A 17,382-nucleotide genomic window follows, 5' to 3' on the forward strand; every position below is an offset into this window, starting at 1 on the left:
CATTCTCACCTGAAGAGGGAAGTTCAAGGGGAGTGACAGCCTAAGCAGTTTGGCTTCCTGAAGAATCTCCCACACTAGACATCATTTCAATTTACTGCTCTCCAGTAGAAAATGGAATAGTGCTAGAGATCTGCCTCATGTCAGCTAGAGAGTTTCTGATTCTAAAAGGAACTCTGCAGTGCTGCTGCAGTTGCTCAGACCTAATTGTGTGTGTACAAATACACAGCCAAACGCGCTGAGGAAAGCAACTACAAGGCATAGCAAACAAAAAAATTCTTTTTTTTTTTTTTAAGTCTTCCTTTCTGGAGTTCATTTGTTCATCTAGAATAATACATATATTACTTTTTGCAATGAGGGAATATTATCATGCAAATTCCACAACTATTAGCAAATCTTTCAGCAAGAAGAATTAACTCTTACCTTACTACTACTCTTGGTTGATTCATAGGTGAAGTAAATAAAGTGGGTACTTGCATAGTCGAGTGTCTCTTTGGCTCCAGAAATTCTATGTTAGGATTTATCTGTTGTAGCTGGGAACTCTGGGACTGGTCCAAACCAGCTGATTTTTTGAAGGTGAAAGTGTAAGGTACATATTGCTTTGCTCACTGTTACACAGAGCTGATCCAGGCTTCTACCTATTGTTACAATCTTGTTTACAATTCGAGTTTCAGTCTCTCATTGAGCCTGCAGGCTGCTTTGGTCCCTGGTAATGTCAGTGGTGGTTTGAACCATAGTTTGAAATAGTCTCATTTAAAACACAATAGAACTAATGAATAATTCTGAAATGCAGGAGATAGAAACAGTAAACAAGGAGGAACATGTGTTTATTCTCTTATTTTTTGCATTGAAATAATTTTACAAATAACATTAAAATTTATTTCAGCCCCACATCTCCTGTGAACTTCAAAAGCATTATCAACACTGAAAGGATATTTTTCTCTGTGCAAATATATATTCCCTTTGCAAAAAAAGGTTTGGTGGTCTGAATTTTCTTAATCAGTTCCTCTTTTCCTTGTTCAGTGTGGTATTTTAAATCATCTAATTTAAGGTTTCAGATGAGAGAAAAAATGACTGCATATACTGTAAATTATTCCAAAGGTTTGTCTCTCTTACGGTATATTCTGTTCTTCTAATAGACACGCAGTTGAAAGTGTGGTGACAGAAATTGCAAATTGCTTTCTTTTAGTGTTTTCAATGTCACATGCAGATATATGTGACTTTTCTGCTCCTACATTGCACATCCAGGTGCAAGAATCCACTGAACACAGAAGCTCAGAGTCACTGTGTAAGAATCCATTTTCTATTGGTCGTTTATCAGGAGTGCTAAGATATTTTTAGTTACACTTTTGCCCAGAATTTTGTTTTGAAGGTTTCCATACATGTCTTGAGTTTGCTGTTCAGTCATGTTGGTTCTTCATAATGCACATCTTTACAATGACATCAGAGATGTTCCCATTAGCTTTTGGTTCCCTACCTACAAATTGTTTTTCAGATTCTCAGTGTTCTTTAACATGTTTAATAGATGAGCCATGTTGATTTTGTGCTGTGCTACTTTTTCATCAGAGAGATAATAGGGAGACATATTTATACAGAAATTAGAGCAAGTATTTTCAAAAGTTATCTTTATCTACTGAATTTGTAATATCATCACAAAATGGTATGAAATTTCCCAAGAAGACCTGTTTTCTATTAAACAGTGTTGATTGGTATTAATCATGCTACCACTCAATCCGACTGATTGCCTCTTTTAACACTATTTTCACAATTTTTCCTTACAATGAAGTCATGTTGAGATGATCCCATTTATTTCCTTGAAATGTTGACACATTGTGTTTTTTTATAGATTTTAGAATTTCTGTTGTGTTACAGTAGATATTACACTTCAAAGTACTTATCCAGAGAAAACCCTCAGACCATCCCCTAGAAATTGTAAACCACGAGTAATCTCTTGCAAATTTGAAAAAAAATCATGTAGATGTTTGCTCTTGAATAATCTCTTTATTTGCTATTCAATTGACAGCATTCTTTCTCCCTGAATATTAAAAAAAAAAAATTCCTTTGCATTATTGCTAATAATTTCTGTGTAGTAAGGGACATGAAGATAATTTTAATTTCTTCTATGCTCTGTAATTTTCTTTCCTTTAAAAGTGTCCCTTTTACATAATTAAATATAATAATGAGATGGAATGATGACAGAATTCTCTTTTCTGTGCTTCCATGAGTTTGGGATGTGAAGGATATTGCTGCGGAATACCTAGCCCACAGTAAAAAGTGCTGTTATTATTGTGCAGTTTAAAATTAATGCTACTTCATCATGATTTTCCTTTATTTCAATTAGCCTTAATACAAAACTGATCCGAATAGTTGTAAATTCATATCCTAAAGAAAACTGTGAACATTAAAAAAGTGGTTGAAATACATTTTGAAATTATGTTTCCCAACATTTGGTAACAGCAGCATCTTATGTATTTCAAAATGCATGTGTCTTTGGTACAGTTAGTCTGTTTTGTTTTAAAATTGATTTGAGTCTAAAGTTCTGCTTTTTTGGGTTCTTACATCTTCTTTAAAATTTTGTTTTGACATCGACAAACTGAACGTATAAATGCCAAGAGAATTCTCACGCTGTGTTCGGAAGATTTTTAGTAGCCCAGGCAACTGTTTGCCAAGAGTTTGAAATGCTGGAAACTTTTTTCCCTTGAACAGGACATTTTCACACTCGGAAATATTAAAGCCGAATTATTTTTAGTTTTAAATAAAAATCCAACATATTTGAATTTTGCATCATAAATGCAAATCTTTTCTTTCTCTAGCACAATGACCATGAAGCTTTCTTCTTCCTTAGGTTGGAAAAGAGTAAGTTATGTCATTTTTGTTTGCTTTGGAGAGCTGTCTAGATTTTGAAAATGCAACACTTCCAGATTGCCTGGCTTGAAATAAAGGGCAAGAATGCTTTTGTAGTATTGAAAAAATAATCAAGGGACTACTAATACTTTTATTGTTCTTAAGCTTGTTCCTGAAAGGAGGATCATATCCATACTTCGCAATGTTTTGCCAGTTTCCTAAAGGCTTTTTGCAGCTGCATTGATTGTCGCTGCTAATTGGGAAAGTAATTGGAACATGCCTGCCTCTTGTGTTTTACAGCCATGCCCTGTCATTAGCAAAAGTGATGCCCTCTGACCCTGATGGCTCTCAGAGGTCAAAATATATCATTATATTGGAGTGCAGTATTTCATAACAAAGGCCATAGCAGTAGCATAGCTTAAACATTTGGGTGGTTTTTTATTGAAAAGAATAGCTTATCAAGGGAAAGAATGACCTGCTAACTATATTTATCTTACACTTTGAGTAACTGCTGGCAAAATACAGAGTCCTGAGACGTGCTGTGTAAATATTTTATGAAGGAAGCTTCTCCAGCAGAGATGTTAATAATTTAAAATATGATGTACTACATACTGAGTTTTAGGCATAGACATTTAGTAATAAATTTGTATTTTGTATGAAAGACTAGTAAATGACTCCCTTGCCACATATTTTGTGTTACAATTGTGTTTGCATGTCTTCCTTCATAAATTATGCCCATGTATATATATGTCACAATAATCTTGGATTTTTGAACCCGACATGATTCCAGGGTGCATTTAGAAAGGATTAGGAGTCACTCCTAAAAATGATGTAACCTACAAGTTAAAAGTGTCTGCATCCAAGAATATTTTGTTGGAGTTTTACATTTATTTTGGTTTTCCTTCTGAAACTTTCTATGCAATTCAAGGGAGGACAGTCCCCCAGAAGTGCAACTATTGTTTTTGAGTCAGGTTTTATTCTGTTAAGCATGGCTGCAGCAAGGGTACCATTCCTCTTTGCCTTGGCAGTCAGTCAGTTGGAAAAGTTGGCCAGGAAACTGAGGACCTACTTTGCAGATACTTTTCTGTCCTCATCCGATTTAGCCACATCACTCCTCTGGATTGAGTTTTAAATTCACTTTGTTTAGAAAACTAATTTATGGTATTTGCATACTACTTGAGTGCTTTGGGTTGTTTCAGAATAATGTTGTGGTGATAAATATTCACATTTTATTTCCAATTTTCACAGTATTCATGCTGGGCAAACAAAGTAGATAGACCACACAACAATAAATCAGTGTAAGGACAGGCTTATAAATGTGTCAGTCAAAATATCTTTTAATTCTTCAGGTTTAAAATTTTATTTTCCGGTTCTGCTGTTTGTATTGTACTCTTATCTTTTTGTCCTTAGTTGCACTTGCTATTTTATTATCTCATGTTTTTTTAATAGGAAATTAAGTCTCTGTTCTGTGTAGAATTAACCAGAGAGAGCATCCAGAGCATGCAGTTATTTTCCAGTTTGTCAGAATAGGTTTTCCATTTCATACATGTATGGTATTTATGACTGCAATATAATAAAATATTTAAAGTCCAGATTATGACTCTTCTGTACTGAGATTCAGAACATCTTCTGTCAGGTAGAAGTATTATATCTCAGCATTAACTCTGTCTCTCTGCATCAGATAATGCTCTCTTATTTGTATTTGTTAATAAGTGCAGACATTCATACTTTAGTACCTGATGGGGATGTAAGAGACAGAATATAGATTTTTTTCCCTAAATTAGAAAATTATCTGAACGGATGGTTGATTAATAATCATTCTAAATTGAAGTGCTTTCATAAGTTACCATACAGAACCTCATTTTTAAAAAATCAATCTTTCAAAGCTGTCACTTTTGTCATTTGTTAAGCATTTGTTGAGGAGGAAAGAGAATATTTGTCCTAATTCTGAGCTCCCTAAGCTGTGCCAAGAAAAAGAAAAAAAAATTATCCATCCCGCTAATGCACCGTATTGCAACAGAGATGAAATTGATCAGTCTGCTTAGGCATTTCCAGGGTGTCCCTTGCTGTAATATCTGGGCTCTGTATTGATGTGCTCCACAGTGCACTAATAGGTAATAGAAGATACTTCAACAGCTAGCAATATATCTAATTCCACAAATGACTTTGACTGTGGTGGATTATTGAAATCATAAGCCTGGTGTTTGAAAGGGCTGAGACTTTGGTGAAATGCTAAGAAGAAAGGACGAGCATATTTCTCAGCTTGTGACAGCCTATTCTGAGTACGTGATGGCTCCGAGCCGGCCCAGGAAACTTTCCCACAGCGGTTTATTGCAGGGCTGGGGCTGAGAGTGAGGGTGAGAGACAGTGATTTATAAGAACTGATCCTGGATCTGTCATCTACTCTTTGAGTGGTTTTAACACTGAATTCTGCCGCAATTTCCTCTTCTTAATGAGCCAGTGAGGATGAATCACTTAATGTTTGAACATATCTTTTAAAATGTTACAGGCTGTTCTTTGTCGACTTTCATTAAGCTTTTATTTTAATCTAAGACGACCAGTCAAACACAAAAGATATGCAAAGTACTTCATATTTTGGCAAAGCCTGTTTAGAATACTGTAAATCGATAAAGGGGAAGAGAGAAAAAGAGAAAACTGGATCAAAGAGCATTCAAGTGCATTCTCTGAGCACGTCTGCTGGTATGACTGACCTGAAATACCTAATGCTGAAGCTTCTTGTGGAGAATCTTCTCCTGGGTCTTGAACAATGTGCAGCACAGACTGGGTAGGAATTTGTAGTTTTGCTGCAGGTAAACTTCCTGTCATAATGGATGTGTTCAATAAGCTCTAGTTATTGAATTTAAACAGAGTCTCGGTTCTTAGAGCAATTCAAGGAGTTTTGAACACTGAGACCCAGCAAATGCCATTTTTGACCTCTTAATAAATTATAAATACATGACTCAGGGGCTCAGAACATGGATGCATTGCGTTTTCCCTCTCTCGAAAACAGGGAAGCAGAGTCGGGGAAGGGGCACTCAGCTGGGGAGAATTGTTCTTTGTTACTTTCTTCCTCTGTAGGTTCTTTTATTGCATTTAGACATGCTGTAAACAAACACCAATCTCTCTCATCTGTCACATTAACTCGCAGGCTGCTCAGCAGTCCTCAAAGTCTCACAAAGGTCGTAGCATTTCTTTAATCATATCTAGTTTACTTTTCCTGTGACTGCCCATTTTCCATGCTGTTGTCTTGAAAATAAAGTATGTGATATTAACCTTTGGGTATTTGATTTGTTGGTATTGCCACGAGGAAGTTGAAAGCAGACAAGATCAGTTTGTTGTTTGTATCTGTTGTTCTGAATTTATGGTGTATTTAATTAATCCCATGCTTCATGTCATCCATTAGTCACCTGAAAAGGCCAGAATTACTTTGACTTTTCAAGACAGGTGGTTTGGGGTGGTTTGGGCTTTTGTCTGAAGTTTCAGAGCTTAATCACATCTTGGGAAATGCTGACACTCCTGGTTGCACTGACAAACACTGCTCGGGTACTTCCCACTGAAGCTCAAGGGTGGCCTGGACACCCCTTTTGAAGTCAGGACACATTTTCCTAATGCCTTATTGTTGGAGACCTCTATGTGAAAGGGAAAGGTTTGTTTTCATTGTGATATGAAGTGTAGTTCTCAAAGCACCCACGTAGACATTTTATGTAGCCTGTCTTGCTGATGCCTGTAGTCTCTGTCTGTGGCACAATGAGTTTCATATTTTACTTTCAGTGGGTTTCATATTTACTTTTACTGTCTTTTGTATGGATAGTTTTAATTTTTTCTCAGAGTATTTTGTAGCTTTACTTCCTGGCTAGGAGGTGGAAAAGGAGGATTTTTCTGGAGTACAGTCTTGCTAAGCCTGAGGCTACAGGATGCAGGGGTCGGTGGATTTTCCTGATCTTCTAGTCCTATGCTGTTAGATGTTCATCTTCTGAAAAGGAAAACCTGCTTTTATGCACATACTGTTTTCAGACTAAAACCAAAGGAACACTGTATCTCCAAGTATAAAGGCTGTGATCTCAGAAGTCAAACTTTCTTTATTTCACTGCACATCCAAAAATTGAATGAAACCAGCTTTCTATTAGATCTCTGCTCCTCAAGTGTTTCTTTCCTCCATTAACTTTCTATCTCTGCACACTTGTGTGATTTGTCCAGTGGTTTGTCTCCTCTCTGCTTCTGCCTTCACTTACCTTAGTCTGGTTCTCACTCAGTTAAAACATTTTCTTCACCTTCTTAGTCTCATTCTCATAGACTTGTGAATCTTTTCTGAAGTTTGGCTTCTACCAAAGTCCTCTTCTACCTAGTAGAAAGAAACTTCTCTAGGGGTCATGTCCTCTGGGATCCTTAGGTATCTAAGGTAAATTTTACACCCATCATTCATAGTCTCTGTGTACTGATTTTTATCCCTAGAGTAAAAACTGACAAGCTTTCACTCAGAAATATATCTTTAAATGTCTGAAATTTATGTGAGATGGTTCTCACATTATTTTTATAGCTTCTTTATAGAATCCCTAAACCTTGTTCTTTTTTCCATATTTTCCCAGTACCCTCTCCATTAATATTGTCACATTTTATTATGCTATTCTCTATCTCCCCTTCAGATTTAAGCATAAGTACTTCATCAACCTTTAAATCTCCTGGTATCTCCATAAACATATGTTTGTTCCCCTTCTTCCCTTCCTGAAGTTCCCTTAAGTCTCCTCTATTTTAAATTTGCTTCTCAAAAAATTGGTTTCTCCCATATGAGTTCTCCACAATCTTTTTCACTTCATTTCTGTAATAGGTGATCTGCAGAAGAAAATAAGAGCTGAGAGGCAGAGGTGTCTGGGATAATGTTTTCATTCTTGCTTTTGTGCCAGCTAAAACAGGAATAAGGATTACTCAGCCAGTTTTCACTGCTGTGCTCTCCTTGCTTTTCCCCCTCCCCAGCATCCTCACAACCCAGTTCCATTGACTTTCTTCCTGCAGAAGGCAGGTGGTTGGATGCCCTGGAAGGAAAAACCATGGAGCTAAACTCTTGAAGAGCAGATGTGTGTACTGACCTGCAGTAATAGCCTAAAACCTCTAGAAATCCTTTCCCTTTACTCAGAAACATCTCTTTCACACTATGGTCATTAACATTTGCTTCCTGCAGTGGCCTATCATTGTTTAAAGTCTCTGACACATAAAACCAAAGTCTTTGGGAGAGAGTAGGTAGGAGAAAAATATACATTCCATTCAGCAAATTTGGTCTACTGCCATATGTTTTTACTCAGCAGCTTCTTTTCCTGACTTTAAACACCATGCTCGCAGCAGCAGCACCTGCCTGTCCCAGACTTCCCATGAATACTCCTGATCATCTTTGCCTCATTCCCCCTCCATCTCAGACAGCCTTTGCTTGCTAGTGGAGGTGAAGTGTTTCTTTCTTGTTCCTCATCTCCCTTACATGCATTATACTTGTACAAAACTCTCACGTTGTTTGAACAGAGGAGGGAAAGGTCCTTGTGAAGGGATCAGATCTTAAACAAGCTTCTTCTCTAAATTCCTCTTACCAGCCACCAGCTTCATTGCGCTCCATGTGCCATCTGAGATGAGGGTTGTAGTCCTTTAATCATAACACACTTCTTCTATCAATTCGGTCAATAAATGAATGATATGAGGTGTCAAGGTTTACAAACCACTGAACTCTGTTCTTGTATACTATTGTTCTCTTACTTGCTCTTCCACTGAAAAGTAATTGCTTTGAGCACCAGGTGTGATTACAGAAGATGACACCTTTGTAACCAGCCTCAGGATCTCGTTCTGAGCAAAAACTCGCCTATAAAATGCTGTCTGCCTCACCCAGCAATTATGCTGTTGTAGCTAATTTCAGAAAGCATAAATTGCCCATTATTTTTGAAGAAGATTGGGGTTTTTTCACCAGTGGCACTGAAAGTGGATGCTTTTCAAGCGGATTTTTATGTGGCTTCCACAGAGTTGTAAAAATAAGAAATAAATTATTTATTTTTATTTCTCACAGTTTTTTTCTTTAATTTAAAACTTAACTTTTTTAAAACAAAATTTGTTGATGAGCAAAGTTTAGTAAAGGCTTGGAACCTCCTAAAATATAGGTTTTAGTTTTTCTGTATTAAAAATATTTCATCATGAAGGTGTAGTTGTAACATATTATAATTGCAGATCAGGCAGTTCAATCCATGATAAAATATTTTAATGTGTTTAACATTTTTTTTATGTTAATACCACCATGTAACATGGATATGGTCTTCTGTGGCAACTTATTACTGAATGTTATCTCTCATAAAGCAGTATATTCTTACTTCTGCTTGAATTTTTGTGGTGTACATCATGAAATACCTAATTCTGCTGAAAAATCCAGTATTGGAGAATATCTGGATAAACTGCTTCAATTGCAGCCCATGAGAGCCTGTAGCAATTTGGGAGCAGCACAGGAGTTTCTTGAAGTGATCCCAAATGGAAAATGTACAGTTCAGGTAAATCAAAATGAATGTTATGATTTAAGGAATAATGAAGTATTTCATTTTGGTAGATAATTTTAGCATGTTTTCCACCATTTCTGCATCCTAGCTTTTTCCAAAGCTGCTTCTTTCATGGAAGAATTTAGTATTTGACTTTTTACCCAAGTATTTTGTAGAAATTCCAGTTCTTAACTGGTCTTAGAAATGAGTAACCTCCAGTGCATATTTCCGAGGCAGGAAATATACTAAAAGCACTGTCTTTAGGAAAATGGTATGTGTAGCTCCCAATATGATCTGTTGTTAACACAATGTCATTTTAAGAGACTTGATTAGATTATGCAAAAGAAGTTCCCTGAAATTATTAAACCAACATAATAGATTTGGATGAAGAAACTGTGGGACAGTACTAAAATACATATAGTATTCTGCCCTCTTCCGTGCCCATGTGAGGACAAAAAAAAGGAAAGAATTTCTTTTATTCTCTTCCACTTGCTGCTCCTATTTGTACTGCTCCAGGGTGGCAGTGACTGTCTCACAGAGACTCACTGTGTCCCACAGGGAAACGGGCCAGATTCAGGGTGTCCTGGTGTGTCTTCCACCACAGGCACTAAGAAACCACAAAGCAGGCTGGTTCCATTCATCACTGTTTGCTTCTTGGACCCCGACTGAGGAGGTCTGACCTCAGAGCTTGTGGCAAAGCAGGAATTTGAGAGTGTGGCAGATTATTTGCTAGATATGCTTATTTAGATAAGAGGCACCATTGAGTCTTTCTAGATGAAACTAGAATAGCTGTGATGACATTTGTTTTACAGTGCAAAGTGGTCTGTCTTTCATGGAATATTAAAGGGACAAGACAATGTCAGTTTTCAAAGCAGGTTATTTGGACAGCAGTCAAATCCAAACTACAATGAGAACAAGAAAATAAAATTGCAGCTAACTGTAAGGGACTATTGTGTTAATATTGGGAAAAAAAAACAGTGTCTGAAATGAAATTGTGAATAGGAAATTCTTGGATGACTGAATATCTGAACAGCTGAGCACAATGTGAGCAAATAACTTTGTGTTCCACACACCAAAGCCTGATTTTATTTCAAAACAGAGAGCAATAATTGTTCAAGACTTTCAGCTGTCTTCATGTGACAGGCCAGGTGTGCATATGCTCATTCATGTATGGCACTGTGCATTTCCTACATAATTGTTGAGATCATCCTGTTTGTAGGATCTGTAACCCCATACTCCAGCATAATAAAAGGAGAGTCTCTGGGGGATGGGGAACTGAAAGAAGCGTATTCCTCTCTTCATAAAAATAAACCTACCTAAGCTCAGTAGGGTTTCCTTAACAAGCATTATTAGGAACTGACTGATCAGCAATACTGCCCACCTACATCTGGCACTGAATTTCCCAAAGATGCAGCTTTTTCATTATCTTAGGGGAAAAAAAAACAAACAACCTGTATGCTTATAGGGTAAATCCTTCTCCTTTAGTGCACTGTTAAATTGTTCAATATATAATCTTTTCTGTCAGCTCTCTACACTGCAGCATTGGATGCTATGGATCTAAAAAGCATGTGCCTGAACCAGAACAGAGAAGTGTAACAGATACTTTCAAATGTAGCCAGTGCCTTACAGAGTAATTCAGTTTTCAATTAATACACTGCAGTAAAGTACAGTTGGACAAAAAATTACTGGAATTGCATGTACTTCAATCACCATGAAATTCAGAAGAATGCTGGCTGACCACTGATGATACCTGATTTCTGAAATAAGGTGTATTAAACAGTTGCTTTCAGAAGTTGGGGGACAATGACTCCTGATTATAGAAAGAAGCAACAGAACGCCTGCCGCTTTTCCCCTGGTTCCCTTATGGGGAAGGAAAGAATCAGGCAGAACCTGTGAAAAGTGACAGCTCGTGTGAAGTCTAATCCTGCTGGTTTACCACTGAGGATAGTTTTAATTTCCAACTGCCAATGGCATTTACTGTTCTGTATATAAAATTGCTCTTAGCTGGTATTTTTTGACTGCTGATGAGCTTTATTCAATTACTTCCTGGATACTCCCAGCTCCTGTTGACTGCTGGGGGCACTGGGGACAGTGCAGCTGTTAAAAAGGGGCTCCTCGAAACATGTAAATGAAGGGATGTGAGTACTGGTTCCCCTGCACTGCTTGAAGTCAACTTCTAGCTAGGTTGGTTACCTGGGAAACAGCTGTCAGCACAGTGGAAAGGAATCTATTTAGTGTGGTAGATAGGTGATGGTTTTCCAAAAAAAACCAGAAACGGCAAAAAACCCCACCACTGCTCCATAATTTAGGTTTGTAAGTATATAGTGAAAGAAATAGGAGAAGGGGTGTTCTTTTAAAGTTTGTTAAGAATAAATTATTCCCTGAACAAAATAGTCTGGAACTGCAGGAATGTTTAATTACTGGGAAGAGTCTTTTTATAGGGGATTTTAATTTCAGTAGTAGCTCAAATTTTGTTTGTAGCAACAATACTAAAAATAACATTTTTTTACTTGGTAGTTACCTTCAGTTAGTATGCTGCAAAGATACCAAAATGCAGAATAATTTGTTAGGTTTTTGACATTTTTTATCTTCAGGATTCTTCCAGTAGCACTACTCTTTAGATCAGTCCTCCACTGAAGTTAAATATTGTTGAATTTTTCAGATAGTGTTTCCTGCACCTGGAGCAGAGACAGGTTAAGAATAGCTTTTCCAAATTGTTGAGAGTTAAGAATTCCTGGCTTATGCACTGTGCTCGGATTCACTGACCCATGTCATATCTCAAAGACAAAAGCAGAAAAGACAGTGAAATGAAAATGCTGGGTGTCTTGGCACCACTTACGCATTTCTGATGGCCTAATGATAGCAGCACCATCAAAGCTCACGTTGTCACCTGTATTGTTGTGCAGTTTCCCTCTTTTTAGAGGGGGTTTCATACTGCTGTTTTGGCAGAGGATAACCACATCCCTTTGAGCTATAAAATGGGTACAAAGTACATGCAAGCCTATCTTCTTTGTTGATAAGTTTTTGCTTTAGCTCTTAATGTTTCAATTTGAGAAGGACTCTGAGCATCTCACCACTGGTTTGTCTTCCTCATGTGACCAAATGGATTTCCAGACTCTCATTGTAGAGGTACTTTCTTAGGTTCCTCTTCTACCTTACCCTGGTTTCCTTAAGGCTGTCTGAGGATCTAAATACCTCTTGTCTTGATACGCAGTGAGTGCAGGATACCCTAGGGACAAATTTCCATAGAAAAAGCCATACTCCTGCCTTTTCCTTTGCCCCACGACATGTGTCCCTGGCTGTGGTAGAGCTCACAGAGAGATCAGGGCACTGATCTTCCTGAAAGCAAGCCCATTTGCAGAAAATAATAGAAAAGAAAGAGGTAATAACATGATTTTCCATTCAGCTCTTTGATTTGGATAACTGTAATTTCACGAGTGCTTTGTGGCTCAAAGGTTGGGACAGGAACATTCTGCACAGAGAGCAGAACTTCAAAATCAGTTCAAAGAAAGAGTGAAACACACTGCAGTTGTCTTAGGCAGTTTTGAGAATCTTAGCCTAAAAAAATAATGTGATTACTTTCTAGTAATAATCTCCCTGTCACTTTATTTGATCCTGTAGAAACCAACATGTCTGTATCCCCACATATAGTGAAATTCTGATTTTTTTTCAGGATTGTCTTTTGAAAAACTCCATTTAGTCTAACCACTTAGTCCATCAGCTGGAAGATTATCATCTCAATTACCTATGTATCCTTGTCCAAGATCTAATACTTCTCAAGCTTCCAATATGCTACAAAAATGTATCAAATACCATTAGTTAGGAACTCAACTGCTCCATAATGCTCAACTTCCATTGCTAGTCTTCCTGATCAATATGCTTAAAACCACAATCCTTAGCTTAAGTTAAATATAATTGTCCTATAGGAAAGATAGGAAGGAAAAATATCCTGGAATCTATTTGAAGGCAACTACAGCTAGCTGGGAGCAGATGATGAGAGGAAATGATGCTAGATGAACACAGCTTGTTCCCTGAGTTCATACTTTATGGTTCCAGAAATAAAAATACTTATCCCAAACAACATGTATATGGTTTTACTTTTTGGATCTTTTTTTAACCAATCTCATGAAGGACTTATTGCCTCGAAACAATTAAGCCCACCTAAAGGAACCAGGCCTAGGCTATATCTATTCCTGCAGAAGGAGAAGCCAAATTAAGCACAAGAGGTGTCTGTGAGTAAAATGACACGGCATGAAAAGGTTCCTCCTCAGAAAAGAGAAATTTCACATGGTTATCAGCATACGTTTATGTTAATTAAGGACACATCTAGGGTTGGAAGGCTTGAGAAATTGATATTACTCTACAGAATATATATGATCACTCTTAAGTATGTTGTGCCTGTAACTGCATATTACTATGTGCTCCACACTATACTTAGCAAGTCTGTCTGTCAGAAAGCTCTAATTGCTTTATGTGTGAGAACATTAAGCTGCAATCAATTTATATACACAGCTGTTCCATTACTGTGGAACAAGTTTTATCTCCTAATAAATTGATGTTTCTTTTTAGTGTCAACTCAACCCAAAATTTACACCCAAGAAGGTGAACCTTAACCTCACATAATTAGTTCAGTGACACCAGTGGTAATAGAGGGTATACACTGTACATCTCTTAAACATATTGATGGAAAAAAGTTTTGACTTCTGTTAATTGTTTCTTGAAAGCATAATTGTGATTAAGAGCAGCTTTAATTGGAAAAGGAAAAAGAATCACGACCTTTAAACATACATTGCAAATAGCATGTCTGCATTTACAAGGAGTTGCACCATAACAGGAAAAAAACTAAAAGCCTTCTTTAAAATAGAGCAGGGGGAAGAAAAGGCATTGTGGTGTCGAGTCACATTTAGGTTAATGGAACAGAAGCTTAGACTGCCCTGGACTTTTGATTAATATTTAATTAATCTTCTGTAGAAGACTCTGATTTGAATTAAACTGGGTACTAATAAAGGAACCAATTCACCAAGGAGTTCACATAAATTTGACCTGCCATTATGAGAATTTAAATTAAAATGGCCAAAGTTTTGTTTTCTGCTCATTTTATGCCTGGTCTATATCAAGTGCAAGTAATTTACTAGGAGTGATGTAACTGGAAAAGTGCAACAGGAATTGGTCACTAGTAATAGAGCCATAGCTACAGTATGACATGCCATTTGGTTTGTTTTAAGTACCATGAGCTAAAGAGTTGTATTGTTCTCTCAGTACCAGCTTTTACAGCTGGAAAAGAAGCATTTAGCTGCACACAACAAAGGGAAGTATCATTTGATAAAAAACTGTTTCTGGGAGTTGCTTATACTTCTACATTATCTCTTAATCAGAGTGGCATTAAAAATGATGCAAATGAAGTCAATTCCCCAGGTGCTGTGACTTCCTTGACCTCCCTTCCCATGTGCATGGGGTTGTAAGTATTGCCTTACTATTGAAGTAAGTATTGCCTACTGTGAAGACAGGGAAGGGTTGAACTGTCTCATGAAGGATTCTCCTTTTTATCAATCATCATGGATTGTAAAAAGCATTTATTCAACTTCAACATAGGAAAAATGAGTTTGTAGTTACCTCACTCACAGTTTTTTCTGCCAGCTCTTTTCATAGTCAGAGTAGATGCCATCACCATCTTGTGTGCTAGTCAGCTCCTGACCTAGTGAGCAACTTTGACGTGACCCTCTCCATTAGTTTGGATGACACCTAAATCCCACAGAATTTCTTCAAGTCTCATTACTAAGTTTTCATTCAGATACTCTGGCTTCAGCAGCCTGTCCTGATATCTAATTCATCTGGTTGTAGGTGTCTCCAGGGTAGTCCTGGATAGCTTGGCTCCTTTTGCAGTCAGTCAGTCACTGAGCTGAGTCCTCACTGCATGCATTTGTTCTGGGCAAAAGGAACATTTCACAAATGTGTGTGTGCCTCCATTGTGCAACAGCAAATCTGTTCTTAAACTGTGAAATCTTTGTCTAAGGTCTGGTTGTAGGCAGTCTGTGCAGTGTCTGCTGCAGATCGGGGTCCTGCTTTTGGAGTAATGCTTAATGATGCAGAAATCTGGCAAAAATAATAAAAAGTAAATAGCAAAAGTGCAGCAAAATCCGATCTTTGTGGGTCCTGCTTACAAAGGATATTTATCATTCTTTCCTTACATAGAGTCTAATTCCTGGTTTTGGTTTCCCTGGAAAACAAATTATTGTGTAGCTTAAATAGGAAAATTCATGGGAACTGAACTTAATCTGAGCTAGCAGCATAGCAACAAAAACTGCTCTCTGGAAGCTATGTCTTGCCTTAATTCTTTTTGAAAATTCCAATAGATACTCATGGAGTTTCTCTTATCATTTTTATGGGAGAAGTAATTTGTAAAGAAGGCTGGAGCTTACACAAGTGAAGTACAATGTCTGGTACTGCTTCTCTCTTTACAGGATCATGGCAGTCACACATGTGAAAAAAAATAGTGTGACCTCCTACAATATAACCTCTGAATTACAAAGTCAGTACTACATTATGAGCTTATTTCCAAAATTAATCTTAAATACCAGTGCAGTTTTATGCTGATTTTTCATTAGGCTGTCATTTAACAGCTCATTGCATTAATAAGCCTCATTGTATTGAAAAAGATTTTTAAGAAATTAATTGCAATTCTTATTTTTTAAGATAATTGAAGAAGCTGCATTGAGTTTTAAAATCGAGGTAGAAAAAAATGTGGTAGGAAAAATAGTTTAAATACCGTCTTAAAATAGATGTATTTGTTAAAGTTGACATAGTCTTGTATATGTGCCTCTCAGACATTTCAGCCTACTAGGATTTTGCCTAGTGAAGAATGGTTGATGCCTGTAGAAACAAGTCTATAATTATTAAATGGAACTGGTTGTGCAGTATTGCTTATGGTAATAGTTACAGTTACTTGCTTATAATATTTTATCTTGTCTGCTGAGACCATGAAAGAGCATTTTGTAGGTATGTGTCAAAATCTTCAGGTCAGTTGAGTTCATAGTTATGTAGGCTCACAGTTCTGTAGTCTAATTTTCTTCTCCTGGCAGAAGTTCTCCTTTGCTGGAAATACCCAAAGGAAACTCTAAAAAAGATGTGGAGAGTGTTGGAATGTCAGGGTACAACTTAGCCTTCTGTCACTTCTTTAATTATACATTTTCTGGTGTTGTAACAATTAATTCCTTCTATTGGAGAGTGGTTGTACATGAACTATAGGTGGCCTGATTAGCCATTTCCATGGAATATAAATTGTTGCCAACAGTTGTTTGAAAAACTCTGTTTTTATCTCAATGCGAGTGTGTCATCCCATCAATGCCTTCAGAGTCTTAATCCTGAAATAAGAGAGGAAGGAAGGAAAATATCTAAAATAATGAGTTGTAATGGCATTTTTTTTTAATGTTTTGGGGGGTTGCTTTTCATACTTTTCATAGATATTTGTTTACTGTATAGATCAAATGCTTAGTGTGTCCTTTGACAAGTGCAGTCCATTAAATGCTTTATTCATGAACTGGGATCAAGGGATTGTCTCAGTTCTAGCCTGCTCTCTGAAATAAGATAATACAAGCAATTTCTGTTAAGCATTATGATTTAGGAGAGTGCAGGGAAAAGAAAAAGTTCTTTAATCTCTTTGATCAGATTTGAATGGCAGTAAAATCTTATGCATTAATGCTAAAAATTTGAGATTTTATCAGCAATCATTTTAGTAAGTAGAACTTGAGCTGCTGTGCTGAATAAATATACTTCTCAGTACATGTAATGTGTTGATTTCCCTGGAGTTGCTCTGTAATTCATTGTAGAGAAAGAATGAAGAAATAGTAAATAATAAAAAGAAGAAACTGAGTGATATAGCTGTAAGTGGACATGTTCCAATTGGTATGATGTGCATCTTTCTGGCAGCCAGGGATAACTTACCAGATAATTTCTAAATTGTTTCAGAATTAATCCCTGAATTTCATACTGGTAACAAGAAGCTTAGAGCTGAAAATTATTCCTTATTTCTTCCCCCAAAACCTTG

At 37.0% G+C, this 17,382-nt stretch overlaps 1 protein-coding gene and 1 long non-coding RNA gene across 18 annotated transcripts in view; one reads left to right on the forward strand and one right to left on the reverse strand.

Annotated features, from left to right (window-relative positions):
* Positions 1 to 8,675, reverse strand: part of LOC119697771 — a 63,137-nt gene extending 54,462 nt beyond the window's left edge. For both annotated transcript variants that reach the window (XR_005255933.1, XR_005255932.1), the window contains exon 1: positions 421 to 8,675. This is a non-coding gene — a long non-coding RNA (uncharacterized LOC119697771). The remainder of the gene's footprint in view (positions 1 to 420) is intronic.
* The window catches only part of PARD3 (par-3 family cell polarity regulator), a 443,621-nt gene that overhangs the window by 400,520 nt on the left and 25,719 nt on the right, over positions 1 to 17,382 (forward strand). The gene's annotated exons all lie outside the window — the stretch shown is intronic.

The sequence above is a fragment of the Motacilla alba genome, chromosome 2, assembly GCF_015832195.1.
Source record: "Motacilla alba alba isolate MOTALB_02 chromosome 2, Motacilla_alba_V1.0_pri, whole genome shotgun sequence".
In the NCBI taxonomy this organism is placed as follows: domain Eukaryota; kingdom Metazoa; phylum Chordata; class Aves; order Passeriformes; family Motacillidae; genus Motacilla; species Motacilla alba.